The following is a 14,137-nucleotide window of genomic DNA, read 5'->3' as shown; positions in this document are numbered from 1 at the left end:
GCCCTTTCTTCACTCCTTCTCCCTGGCAGCCCCTGAACTTGGAACTTTTGTCCCCTAGCCCTGTGAGTTTGTTAAAAGTCCTGCTCAGCTTCCACCCTTTCAGCCACTACTTTTGGGATTGCCAATTGCCTCCCTGGGATTCTTGCCTCCCCACAATCTCGAGTCCATAAGCTCACTTTCTTATAACTCTGTTACCTTCAGAAGCATGCTTAAGCATTTGTGGGGGCGGGGGGGTGGGGGTCCAAGTCTTCCAGTTGTTCTTCCCAAAGGGATTGGCTGGAACTACAGGTTGGAAAGAAAGTCGTTGATTTTCTTTTCAGCTATCAAATACAAACAATGTGAAATTTCATTAATTGTCTTACACATACAGAGAACTAGAAGAAGCTGATAATTTTAATAAAACTTTTTAAAAATGGTACTGGTTGAAAATTCTCTTATCTATAATAAATTTAACAATGTTTTATTATTCAAGTAATGCTATGTAATATTTGTATGTTGAGTATTTATAGATGCATTCTTGTGTCTGGATTTTTGTCTTATCAGAGGAAACCACCAGTGAACAGACAGACTACCATAGACTCCATGCTACCGTTCTCACCAGCGACAGAGATTGGTCCTCCTCTGACTCCTACCCCACCAGGCCCCTTTACCCCATCAGGCCCTTTTACCCCTGACACACGGGGAGACATATGATTCATGAAGTTCCACAGAGGCTTCCTAGCCAAACACAGCATTCTTTCCCCTGCATTGTTTATCACCACAACTGATGATCAGAGATTCTCTCTGCTCCTTGGACCACAGCACACCCTTTTCAGTATCCTGGATAAAACGACAATGCTTCATTAAAAAAAATGCTTTTATCACTCCTATTATTCCTGAGTGGAATGTCATTTTCCATCATTATTGACATTTAAAGATAGATCAGGAAAATGAGCAGAGGAATCTCAGAAACAGGATCTCTTTCTCTGGGAAGTCACAGGCCTATAGTTAAGAACCAGAGGTTCTATGACAAAGGAAGGAAGGAAAAAGAATTTCGGGGAGGGGTATGCAGCCTGCAGTCTCTGCCAAACATGGGGAGGTGAGAGGTGACAGGACCATCCCCAGCCTACATCCAAGCCCTTGAGAGACTTCTGGGATGCTTTCCAGCAAGAGGAGATGGCGTTTTGACCCTTTTAACTGGGAGGGAAACTGATGAACCCATGAACAAATGCACTTAAAATTTATTTTTGTCTTATTTGAGAGGCAAAGTTACAAGTTTCTCCCTGATCTGTTTATCCAGATGTACAAAGCAAAAAGGAAGAAAGATTTTATGGCTATGACTCCTTCTCCATCTCTGTAAATACCAGGCTCACTGTTCAGGAAAGAGAATGGTTACCTTGGCACCTCTCAATTAAGAACAATGATCACAGTCTATTAGTCCGTTCTGTTCCTCCACAGTGAAAAACCACTACATGACATTCATAGGGGACTTTGGTTTTGTTGGGAAGTTTCCCAAAGGTCTCTCCTTACACTGAGTTGCAACAGGCTATACCTAGAAACCAAAGGAAACGAAGCCTGCATAGGAAAGGTGTGTGTGCATGCTATGTCTCTAAGTCGTTTCTGACTCTTTGTGGAGAGAGCCCGCCAGGTTCCTCTGTCCGTGGGATTCTCCAGGCAAGAATACTGGAGTGGGTTGTCATGCCCTCCTCCAGGGGACCATTCCAGACACAGGGATCGAAACCTCATCTCTTATGTCTCCTGCACTGGCAGGAGTTCTTTACCACTAGCGCCACCTGGAAGCCCATAGGAGAGGACACACAATCAGCTTCACAGAAGTCAAAGTCTCAGACTTGAAAAGAACCTTAGAAGCTTCTGAGTCGACATGACCTGGGGGCTTGTTAGAAATGCAGGTGAGATCAGGCTCCACTGGGGACCAACCCAAGCAGTATCTGCATTTAATTAGGAGTCCCTGATTAAGTGTTCTTCCACAACATCACTGACATACAGAGAGCTGCCAGAATACCTCTGTCTATGCAAGAGAGCCATTCCACAGTCCTTTCTTGGCTAACTTTGATCTTGGGAAGTTATTCTTTAAAACACCAATACAGTATACTAACGAATATATATGGAATTTAGAAAGATGGTAACGATAACCCTGTATGCGAGACAGCAAAAGAGACACAGATGTATAGAACAGTCTTTTGGACTCTGTGGGAAAGGGAGAGGGTGGGATGATTTGGGAGAATGGCATTGAAACATGTATATCATATAAGAAACGAATCACCAGTCCAGGTTCGATGCAGGATAAAGGATGCTTGCGGCTGGTGCACTGGGATGACCCAGTGGGATGGTACGGGGAGGGAGGAGGGGGAGAGGCTCAGGATGGGGAACACGTGTACACCTATGGCGGATTCATGCTGATGTATGGCAAAACCAATACAATATTGTAAAGTAATTAGCTTCCAATTAAAATAAATAAATTTTTTAAAAAGTTATTCTTTGTATGGAATTAAAATTTGGTTCTAATCCACTCTTTGTGGTCATATCGGATAAATCCAGTCTGTTTTCTCAATGTTAACCTTTCAAATAAATAAAAATAATTTAAACAGTCCTGCATTCCTCCAAGCAAAACTTGCCCAGTCCTCCAACTATTCTCTGTGTAACACGGTTCGATTTTTCCCCCACATCCTGGGAGTCTTTGCCAAATATTCTCTAGTTTTTATATTGTCCCCACCCTCAATGGTGGTTTTCAGAACTGCACATAATACCACAGATGTGATGTGGAAAAGGACAAAAATGGGATGATTGCTTCTGACATTCCAGATCCTACACCTGTTAATATGATCCAGGGCTGTCTCTGGGTAACCACAAAGTCCTTTCCATGCATTGCTGAAAACACGGCAGATGTCTTCTGTGCCTGGACCCTTGGACAGAAGAATGGGTCCTCACTTACATTTACTCCTGTTATCACTTATGTGATCAGACCCAGATCAACATTCTCACACACAGATATTGCTAATCTAGTTATTTAAATGTATCCTCTAATCTTTAAATGCATTCAAGTTCACTACTCAATGTTATGCTGTTAGGCAACCTGGATAGAAGGAGAGTTTTGGGGGAGAATGGATACATGTATACATATGGCTGAGTCCTTTCACTGTCCACCTGAAACTATCACAACATGGTTAGTTTTGTTTTGGTATAAAAAAAAAAACAGTAAAAAATAAAAAGTTTAAAGTTTGAAAAAATTTTTAAAAAGTATCTTTTAAAAAAGCAATAAATAAATTCGAGTCCAGTAGTTCAATAATGGTCTTAACTCTGTTCACCTATCCATCCAAAAAATTTTAAGTATCTCCTCAGTTTCAGGGGAAACAGATGAGAACAGGACAGTCTGGGCTTCTGTCCTCATCTGATTCTACTGCTTTGAAGCAGTATTTGCCATCCCTGGGAGGGTGCTTTTAAATATAATGAAATATATTTGATGGTATAGCAGATACCCTAAGGGCTGTAAATTAGTTTCACGCGCACCGAGAATGAACAGAGGAAGGACTTCGTAAAGCAAATATTTACATGGCTAATAAAGGATATGTTACATGCATCTTGACAGCTGGGTCCTGTACAAAAATGCTTATCCAGAACTACCCAGCCCCGGCTCCACTTCAGAATCATCTGGGGACTTTAAATACACCAAAGTCCCATTCCAAGCCTACTGAATTGACCATTTGTGGTTGCAGAAGGAACCAGAGCCTGGTTGCCTGGGGTGGTCCTAACATGTAGTGGGGTTTGAGACCCACAGCTCTAAAGGGATTCTTGGAAGCACAGAGGTCCCTCTGCTCTCAGAGACTGGCTCCAGGACCTCCTCCCCAATGGATACTAAGACCTGGAGGTGCTCAAGTTCCTTAAATAAAATGGCCCAGTATTTGCACATGACCTATATACATCCTTCCTCCCTGAATACTTTAAATCATTTCTAGATTACGTGGTGGGTACACAGTTGCTCAGTCCTATCTGACTCTTTGGGACCACATGCACTGTAACCCATCAGGCTCCTCTGTCCATGTAATTCTCCAGCCAAGAATACTGGAATGGGTTGCCATTTCCTTCTCCGGGGGATCTTCCCCACCCAGGGATCCAACTCTGATCTCCTGCAGTGGCAGGTGGATGCTTTACTACTGAGCCACCAGGGAAGCCCACTTATAATACCCAATACAACGTTAAGTACTATGTAAATAGTTTTTACATTGTATTTTTTAGGAAATAAGGATAAGAAAAAAGAAGTCTGCCTGTGTTCAGTACCGACACAACCATCATTGGCCTAACTACATAGTACAGGTCAAAAACAACCTAACATTTTCCTTCAACACTTAGACTGCTTTTGTTTAATGACCTCAAAGAGAACTACAGAGAATCAAACAGTATTTAAAACACAAGTACATAGAGAAAATATAAAGAAACTATAAATTCATTCCCTCTGTCTTCCACACACACACATACACTGTTCACACTCACCAAAACCCTGGTTTTTCTCTCCTGATAAACCTAGATAACCACATCGATGATGCTGAGGACCACTGCCTGTATGGTGCCTACAGTGTCCACGTGGATGTCTGGCACTGAGATTTCAGGCTAAGCTGAACTTCTGACAGAACATCAGAAGGATCATCTCAGTGGGAGAAACTGAGTCCTGATTATAGATTATGTATATTTCAGAGGAGGCTGAGTAACAGCCAGGACCTGTTATATAATAGAAAACTGTTCCCTTTGGAAGTGTCACTAACCCCACGCTCGCTGAAAATCAGACCCCTCAACACTTGCACCTGTTGGAAAGCTGCCACAAACTTCTCAAATTTCCAAACCAAGAAAACCCACTGTAACAATTCTATCCAAGGCAAACCATTCAATATCACGGTAATCCAAGCCTATGCCCCGACTGGTAATGCTGAAAAGCTGACGTTGAACGGTTCTATGAAGACCTACAAGACCTTTTAGAACTAACACCCAAAAAGATGTCCTTTTCATTATAGGGGACTGGAATGCAAAAGTAGGAAGTCAAGAAACACCTGGAGTAACAGGAAAATTTGGTCTTGGAGTACAGAATGAAGCAGGACAAAGGCTAATAGAGTTCTGCCAAGAGAACGCACTGGTCATAGCAGACACCCTCTTCCAACAACACAAGAGAGGACTCTACACATGGACATCACCAGATGGTCAATGCCCAAATCAGAATACCCAAATCAGATTGATTATATTCTTTGCAGCCAAAGATGGAGAAGCCCTATACAGTCAGCAAAAACAAGACTGGGAGCTGACTGTGGCTCAGATCATGAACTTCTTATTGCCAAATTCAGACTTAAATTAAAGAAAGTAGGGAAAACCACTAGATCATCCAGGTATGACCTAAATCAAATCCTTTACGATTATACAGTGGAAGTGAGAAATAGACTTAAGGGACTAGATCTGATAGACAGAGTGCCTGATGAACTATGGATAGAGGTTCGCAACACTGTACAGGAGACAGGGATCAAGACCATCCCCATGGAAAAGAAATGCAAAAAGCAAAACAGCTGTCTAAGGGGGCCTTACAAAAAGCTGTGAAAAGAAGCAGAAAGCAAAGGAGAAAAGGAAAGATATACCCGTTTGAATGGAAAGCTTCAAAGCATAGCAAGGAGAGATAAGAAAGCCTTCCTCAGTGATCAGTACAAAGAAACAGAGGAAAACAATAGAAGGGGAAGACTAGAGATTTCTTCAAGAAAATTCTCTTCAGAGAAGGCAATGGCAACCCACTCCAGTACTCTTGCCTGGAAAATCCCATGGATGGAGGAGCCTGGGAGGCTGTAGTCCATGGGGTCTCGAAGAGTCGGACATGACTGAGAGACTTCACTTTCACTTTTCACTTTCATGCTTTGGAGAAGGAAATGGCAACCCACTCCAATGTTCTTGCCTGGAGAATCCCAGGGACGAGGGAGCCTGGTGGGCTGCCGTCTATGGGGTCGCACAGAGTCAGACACGACTGAAGTGACTTAGCAGCAGCAGAGATCTCTTCAAGAAAATTAGAGGTATCAAGGGAACATTTCATGCAAAGATGGGCTCAATAAAGGACTAAAATGGAATGGACCTAACCAAAGAAGATATTAAGAAGAGGTGGCAAGAATACACAGAAGAACTGTACAAAAAAAGATATTCATGACCCAGATAATCATGATGGTGTGATCAGTCACCTAGAGCCAGACATCCTGGAAAGTGAAGTCAAGTGGGCCTTAGGAAGCATCACTACAAACAAAGCTAGTGGAGGTGAATTCCAGTTAAGCTATTTCAAATACTAAAAGATGGTACTGTGAAAGGGCTGCACTCAATATGCCAGCAAATTTGGAAAACTCAGCAGTGGCCACAGGACTGGAAAAGGTCAGTTTTCATTCCAATCCCAAAGAAAGGCAATGCCAAAGAATGCTCAAACTACCGCACAAATGCACTCATCTCACACACTACTAAAGTAATGCTCAAAATTCTCCAGGCCAGGCTTCAAAAATATGTGAACTGTGAACTTCCAGATATTCAAGCTGGTTTTAGAAAAGGCAAAGGAACCAGAGATCAAATTGCCAACATCCTCTGGATCATCAAAAAAGCAAGAGTTCCAGAAAAACATCTGGTTCTGCTTTATTGACTATGTCAAAACCTTTGACTGTGTGGATCACAATAAACTGGAAAATTCTGAAAGAGATGGGAATACCAGACCACCTGACCTGCCTCTTGAGAAATCTGTATAAAGGTCAGGAAGTAACAGTTAGAACTGGACATGGAACAACAGATTGGTTCCAAATAAGAAAAGGTCCCTCTAGTCAAAGCTATGGTTTTTCCAGTAGTCATGTATGGATGTGAGAGTTGGACTATAAAGAACACTGAGCAAGCCACAGTCATCAAGACAGTATGGTACTGGCACAAAGACAGACATATAGATCAATGGAACAAAATAGAAAGCCCAGAGATAAATCCACACACATACGGACACCTTATCTTTGACAAAGGAGGCAAGAATATACAATGGAGTAAAGACAATCTCTTTAACAAGTGGTGCTGGGAAAACTGGTCAACCACTTGTAAAAGAATGAAACTAGATCACTTTCTAACACCGTACACAAAAATAAACTCAAAATGGATTAAAGATCTAAATGTAAGACCAGAAACTATAAAACTCCTAGAGGAGAACATAGGCAAAACACTCTCAGACTTAAATCACAGCAGGATCCTCTATGATCCACCTCCCAGAATTCTGGAAATAAAAGCAAAAATAAACAAATGGGATCTAATTAAAATTAAAAGCTTCTGCACAACAAAGGAAAATATAAGCAAGGTGAAAAGACAGCCTTCTGAATGGGAGAAAATAATAGCAAATGAAGCAACTGACAAACAACTAATCTCAAAAATATACAAGCAACTTATGCAGCTCAATTCCAGAAAAATAAATGACCCAATCAAAAAATGGGCCAAAGAACTAAATAGACATTTCTCCAAAGAAGACATACGGATGGCTAACAAACACATGAAAAGATGCTCAACATCACTCATTATTAGAGAAATGCAAATCAAAACCACAATGAGGTACCACTTCATACCAGTCAGAATGGCTGCGATCCAAAAATCTGCAAGCAATAAATGCTGGAGAGGGTGTGGAGAAAAGGGAACCCTCCTACACTGTTGGTGGGAATGCAAACTAGTACAGCCACTATGGAGAACAGTGTGGAGATTCCTTAAAAAATTGCAAATAGAACTACTTTATGACCCAGCAATCCCACTGCTGGGCATACACACCGAGGAAACCAGAATTGAAAGAGACACATGTACCCCAATGTTCATCGCAGCACTGTTTATCATAGCCAGGACATGGAAACAACCTAGATGTCCATCAGCAGATGAATGGATAAGAAAGCTGTGGTACATATACACAATGGAGTATTACTCAGCTGTTAAAAAGAATTCATTTGAATCAGTTCTGATGAGATGGATGAAACTGGAGCCGATTATACAGAGTGAAGTAAGCCAGAAAGAAAAACACCAATACAGTATACTAACACATATATATGGAATTTAGGAAGATGGCAATGACGACCCTGTATGCAAGACAGGGAAAGAGACACAGATGTGTATAACGGACTTTTGGACTCAGAGGGAGAGGGAGAGGGTGGGATGATTTGGGAGAATGACATTCTAACATGTATACTATCATGTGAATTGAATTGCCAGTCTATGTCTGACGCAGGATGCAGCATGCTTGGGGCTGGTGCATGGGGATGACCCAGAAGATATTATGGGGAGGGAGGTGGGAGGGGGTTCATGTTTGGGAATGCATGTAAGAATTAAAGATTTTAAAATTTAAAAAAATAAAAAACTAAAATTAAAATTAAAAAAAAAAGAAGAACACTGAGCAAAAAAAAAAAAAAAAAAGAACACTGAGCACCCAAGGATTGATGCTTTTGAAATGTGTTGGAGAAGACTCCTGAGAGTCCTTTGGACTGCAAGGAAATCCAACCAGTCCAACCTAAATGAAATCAGTCCTGAAAATGCACTGGAAGGACTGATGTTGAAGCTGAAACTCCAATACTTTGGCCACCTGATGCGAAGAGCTGACTCATTTGAAAAGACCCTGATGCCGGGAAAGAGGGAAAGATTGAAGGCGGGAGGAGAAGGGAACCGACAAGGGATGATGGTTGGATGGCATCACCAACTCAATGGGCATGAGTTTGAGTGAACTCTGGGAGTTGGTGTTAGACAGGGAAACCTGGCGTGCTGCAGTCCGCGAAGTCGCAAAGAGTCGGACAAGACTGATCGACTGAACTGAACAATTTTACCTCGTCATTGAGCTCTCAGTGGTTCACGTCGTACCCCTCTCCAAACACCTGAAGTAAAAAGTGCGCCCGACACCACTTACCTTCAGATTCCGAACACTCCGAATATTCGGTCATTCTCTTCATACAAGCTCTAGTCTGTCATTTACAAAAGAAAGACTTCTCCGAACTACAAAAGCCAAGCAATAATATTTTGGATCCCAGAGTATCTGCGAAAATCGTACAACGTGAACAAGGCCAGAAGACGCTCCGCAAATTTACATGCTCCGCACCCATTTTAAGTGACGTCATTCTCTAGCCCCTGAGAATGACGAAAAAATCCGCAGGTTTTATGAAGGTGGAAGGCTGAATATGACAGCCCACCAAAACTGCCCACATACCAATCTCTGGAACCTGCGAATATGTTCAGTTCAGTCGCTTAGTCGTGTCCGACTCTTTGCGACCCCATGAACCACAGCACGCCAGGCCTCCCTGTCCATCACCAACTCCCGGAGTTCACCCAAACCCATGTCCATCCAGTCAGTGATGCCATCTAACCATCTCATCCTCTGTCGTCCCCTTCTCCTCCTGCCCTCAATCTTTCCCAGAATCAGGGTCTTTTCAAATGAGTCAACTCTTCGTATCAGGTGGCCAAAGTATTGGAGTTTCAGCTTCAACATCAGTCCTTCCAATGAACACCCAGGACTGATCTCCTTGCAGTCCAAGGGACTCTCAAGAGTCTTCTCCAACACCACAGCGAATATGTTACTTCATACAAAAAAAGAAATTTTGGCAGATGTGATTAAGGATTTGAGCGGGAGAGCAGTACTGCAAATTACCAAGACGGCCTTTTAATAGGAAAGGCCAGAGAAAATAGAAGTCAGCGGACATAAGATGCTAACATTGCTGGCTTCAAAACGAAAAAAGGCCAACAGCAAGTAATTCACAGAGGTGGCAGAGAAAGAAGAGTGTAAATTCTTCCCAGGAAAAGAAAGGGAGCTCCTACATTTCGACGTTCGACCTGTAAAAACTGATTTTTCTGAACACTTTCAAAGCCGCGGTTAAAACGTAGTACATCCTCAGAAAGTAGTACTTTGAAGATCAGAAACCAAAAACCAGCGGCAGCTCTGGAGTCTGACACCCGCCGCTGCGCACACCCACAAGAGGGCGGAGCTAATGACGGAAAACAGGACGCGCGCTTTACTCGCTGAAGTACTGAAGAGAAAAAAAAAACGATTCATGGGAAAAGGCTGATTCTGGGAACGATTGAAAACGAAAGAGAAAGGAAGCGACAAAAAAGATTGTGGAAGAGGAGTGTCAGCAACTCAACGAACGATCTTTTTGTAAAGTTAAGGAAATTCCAGAAAATAGTTAAGGACAAGAAAGCTAGATGTGCTACTGCTACGTCGCTTCAGTCGTGTCCGACTCTGTGCGACCACATAGACGGCAGCCCACGAGGCTCCCCCATCCTTGGGATTTTCTAGGCAAGAATACTGGAGTGGGTTGCCATTACTACAGAATCATCGATACTAAAACATCGATTTAGTATCTAAATGACCGGTAACAACCATCACGCTTATACAAGAAAAAGTGAAGACTCATCACTTAGCTTTCAGTGAGTAATAAGAACCCAAAAAGTCTACTTTTAAACAAAAAAAGACCAGGGGATAGCGCGAACGCAGTCCCCCACTACCACAAATTATGCAGTCGAGTTTCCCACATTTGGGGAAATCGCAGGGGTCAGCACAGCCGGAGTGCAATGGATGAGCCTCGCCCTGGGAAAACCACCTTCGTGATCATGGTATCTCCCCTGCCAGGTAAGTATGAGTTGCTACCGCTGCTTGGTACCACACCATCAGACTCAAATCACTCTCTACGTAGGACGACTTTTCTCATGCAGTCTATACCACTCCCCTTCTGAAGTATAAAGAGTTTGCAAGAGATAATTACCACCAGCAGCATTTGACATCTCGAAATTGTCTAAACTCTTAGGAAATATATATGTTGCTTAAGCACGACCAGCAGTCACTGCGCGTATCTACATATTCCACACCCCTTTCGTGATCTCATTTAACGCGCGTCTTGTTCCTGGCATTGTTAGTGGCACAGTTCCAATAAAATTTACAAAGGTAAAGACGCTACACAAACTTAGACAATATAAATAAGCTTCTATCTTGAAAGCCTTGGGACAAGTGACGTCGATGTTGACATCTGGCGCGGTTCAACAAGCCGCTGTCCACGTAACTAAAACAGCAAGTCAGGAAAGATGAAACTTGACAAAAAGGGGGAAAAAAAAAAACACCCTGCGTTTGACGGTCCAGTCCTTGCGTCGATAAAAGTAGGTTGTCAGTTTAAAGCTTCAAGCCCAAGGGCAAAACACGCTTTCTTTCAAACAAGCAGCAAATGATCTCCCTTAACCTGAAAGGTCAGTTGCATAAACACTCACTTTGACTGTGGCAAACTAGACGGGCAAGCTCACACAAGCGCCCCCCTCCCTCATATCTGTGCAGTCTCCGGACTTTGCACAGCCGCAGTGATCACACTCCACCAGCGGAAACCAGCTTCGTGATCAGTGTCTCCCTTCCCAAACAAGAATAAACTATGTTTCCTTGTATTCTTAAACCCTCGTGCTCAACGCTACGAGCAAAGGGTCATCTGTTCCCTTTTTCACAGACCTTTGAAATCCAAAACAAGACTGCAGGAGAATCCATCTTGCAAGAAAGAAACTTCCGAGCCCTCCTAGACTCATATTAAACTTCCCAAAGAGCAAATCCTGTCTCAGGCAGCAGTTAGTAATTCACATTTCCACCTTCACGAAATAAACATTATCAGTGTCCCCAGTCCTCTCCCTCCCTCTGTTAGGAAACAGAGGTCTTGGCCTTCCCCAATCAATAGAAATCAACTAGCGGCCCATGCTGCGGCAGAAGACAGGGAGAATAAACAACAGGTCCCCTGGATTGCTGGTTCCCAAGAGTGGGGGAGAAGCTTATTCCTTATATGGGGTGAGGGGAGGGGTATATGGCTGGGGGCAAAGGAGTGATTTAGGTGTTTTGCCCACTCCTTCAGGTGGTGCAGTGTCCAAGGTGAATGCTCAATACTCTGCTTTTGCTCCTAACACTGTTTTTGCTCCAGGCTCCTCGAAAGGGGAAGTTGGATTTTTTGACCTCTCTGCATCTTTTGGGTCCCAAATTTGCAGCAACTGCACATGCACACAGGTATTTTTAGTCCCATAGAGTTTCTTTGTATTTTGTTGTTCCAGGAGAGGTGGGTCCAGGTGCAAGCACTGAAACAAAGTGTCCCAGGTCCCAGCCTGACTCACTTCTTCGCTGTGAATTAGAACTGGAGTTTCCAAGTTTACCTAGTCTTGAATCGTCTTTCCTGGGATTGCACTGAAGGAGGAAACAGAACAGGCTCTATTTTGAAAGCAGGACTCTATCTTGGGCCAGACTATGGATTTTGAGCTATATGCCCAGTATCTATGGAAACAACATACACCTGGAAAACCAGGACCCTGGAAAGAAGAACCCCAAAGCTCTCCATCGCCTAAAAGAATACCCTAATTATCTGTGTAACCTAATAGAATCATACATTCTGTTATGCTTATTGGGATATGACCACAGGCCTATTGATAATTGTTCACTGTTAACTACCTAGGCTTAAGGCATATGATCACGGATTAACTTTGATTCTATCTTTCTTTTTCCTTTGTTCAGACAAGTTTCAGGGAAATTTATACACTTAGGGTATATAAGGTTTTCTCGAAAACTGGTCGGGGTCCTTGCCTAAGAGGAGAATCTGCCTTGGACCCGCCGGTGTAATAAACTGCACTCCACTATCTGCATTATCCTTCTGAGTGAGTTTGTTTCCGGGAATGCGTGGCTACAACAGCACCAGCACTCTTTTGGTATTCTCCCTTTGGCCAAAATAAATTAGCCAGAGTTTTGTATCTTTAAAACAGGAAGAAATATTGCTGTTTTTTAAAATCTTAATAAAAATGAACCAGAATAATTGAGAACACAGAGGTGTCTGAGGTGGGTAGAGACACAAATATTATTAGAGCAAGAAAGGCGCGAGCTCTGTTGTTGAAGGGAAAAGCCAATTCTGACTCCATGTTGGAACTGTTCTTTAACTTGCATTTCCTCACGTTTATTATTATAATCATACAGAATGGCATGCCTCAGAGAATCCTGCCCTCTCAGCCTGACCCTGTCCACCTGCTGGATGGGGCAAGAGGAAGAAATTAACACATCCCCTTGCCTGAGGCTTGCATTCTAGGACATATTAGAAAGGATTAATGACCTTTTTAGTTTGTTTCCTCACCTCCCCCATCTCTGTTCAGTAAAAGAACCTGGCACTCAAAGGACCACCCCACCCGGCAGAAGATGGTCATTTTGAAGCATTAGTTTGGTATTTTCTCAGTGGGAAGCTTTCTGAGCTTTCCCAATAAAGTCACAGTCCTTGCCTCAACACTTCCTCACTCAGATTCACTGGCCTGTCCTGCTGGGAGTGGACTTGGTAATAATGTGAGCTGCAACTATTCCTGAAATCTGACCTTTTGACAGTCTACTAGTTTGATTTTTTACAGACTATCTCCTCCAAAGTATTATGTAATATAGACATACATATGATACATACATACACCCACATAAACTTATATATAGATAAAATCTATATATAGTTTGTTTGTGACATAAAAGTGAAGATACTTGGAACTCTGGTTTGGGAACCACTCATGTAAGGGGAAAAAGTGGTGCTACACTGGGCTTCCCAGGTGGTTCTAGTGGTAAAGAACTCTCTTGCCCATACAGGTAGACTTAAGAGATGTGGGTTCAATCCCACATCTTGGGAAGATCCGCTGGAGGAGGGCGTGGCAACCCACTCTGGTATTCTTGCCAGGAGAATGGACAGGGGAGCCTGGCAGGCTATGGTGATCACACAGAGCTGAAAACGACTGAGCGACTAACACACTATACTAGAACAGTAGTCTAGTGTGTGTGCGCGTTTGCTAAGTTGCTTCAGTTATGTTCAACTCTGTGCAACACTATATACTATAGTCCGCCAGGCTTCTCTGTCCGTGGATTCTCCAGGCAAGAATACCAAAGTGGATTGCCAATCCCTTCTCTAGGGGATCTTCCCAACCCAGGGATCAAACCCGTGTCTCATGCATTACAGGCAGATTCTTTACCAACTGAGCCACCAGATTACTGTCACCATCAAACAAATTTTAAATGCAAAATGCCATTTTCATGTTTGCAACTAATAGTGGTTTGTTAAATAACAGAGCTGTTCAAGAGCCCATAGTCTTTCAAGACCAGTCTCAATATTTTACAAAAAAATTC

At 42.8% G+C, this 14,137-nt stretch overlaps 1 long non-coding RNA gene and 1 other non-coding gene across 3 annotated transcripts in view; both read right to left on the bottom strand.

The window, feature by feature from the left end:
- The window catches only part of LOC132659970 (uncharacterized), a 62,025-nt gene extending 50,338 nt beyond the window's left edge, over nt 1-11,687 (bottom strand). The window contains exon 1 of one of the 2 annotated variants that reach the window (XR_009601083.1): nt 11,474-11,687. This is a non-coding gene — a long non-coding RNA (uncharacterized LOC132659970). Of the gene's footprint in view, nt 1-8,902; nt 10,624-11,473 lie in introns of those variants that run through there. The other variant, XR_009601084.1, reaches the window with a different exon arrangement.
- On the bottom strand, nt 10,460-10,623 carry LOC114115462 (U1 spliceosomal RNA). The gene has a single exon (XR_003589802.1). It is a non-coding gene; the product is annotated as a U1 spliceosomal RNA (small nuclear RNA).
- Nucleotides 11,688-14,137: the final 2,450 nt, after the last annotated feature.

This window comes from Ovis aries, chromosome 6 (genome assembly GCF_016772045.2).
Source record: "Ovis aries strain OAR_USU_Benz2616 breed Rambouillet chromosome 6, ARS-UI_Ramb_v3.0, whole genome shotgun sequence".
Classification (NCBI taxonomy): domain Eukaryota; kingdom Metazoa; phylum Chordata; class Mammalia; order Artiodactyla; family Bovidae; genus Ovis; species Ovis aries.
The sequence above is the reverse complement of the archived record's forward strand: the minus strand, read 5'-3'. Positions and strand labels throughout refer to the sequence as shown.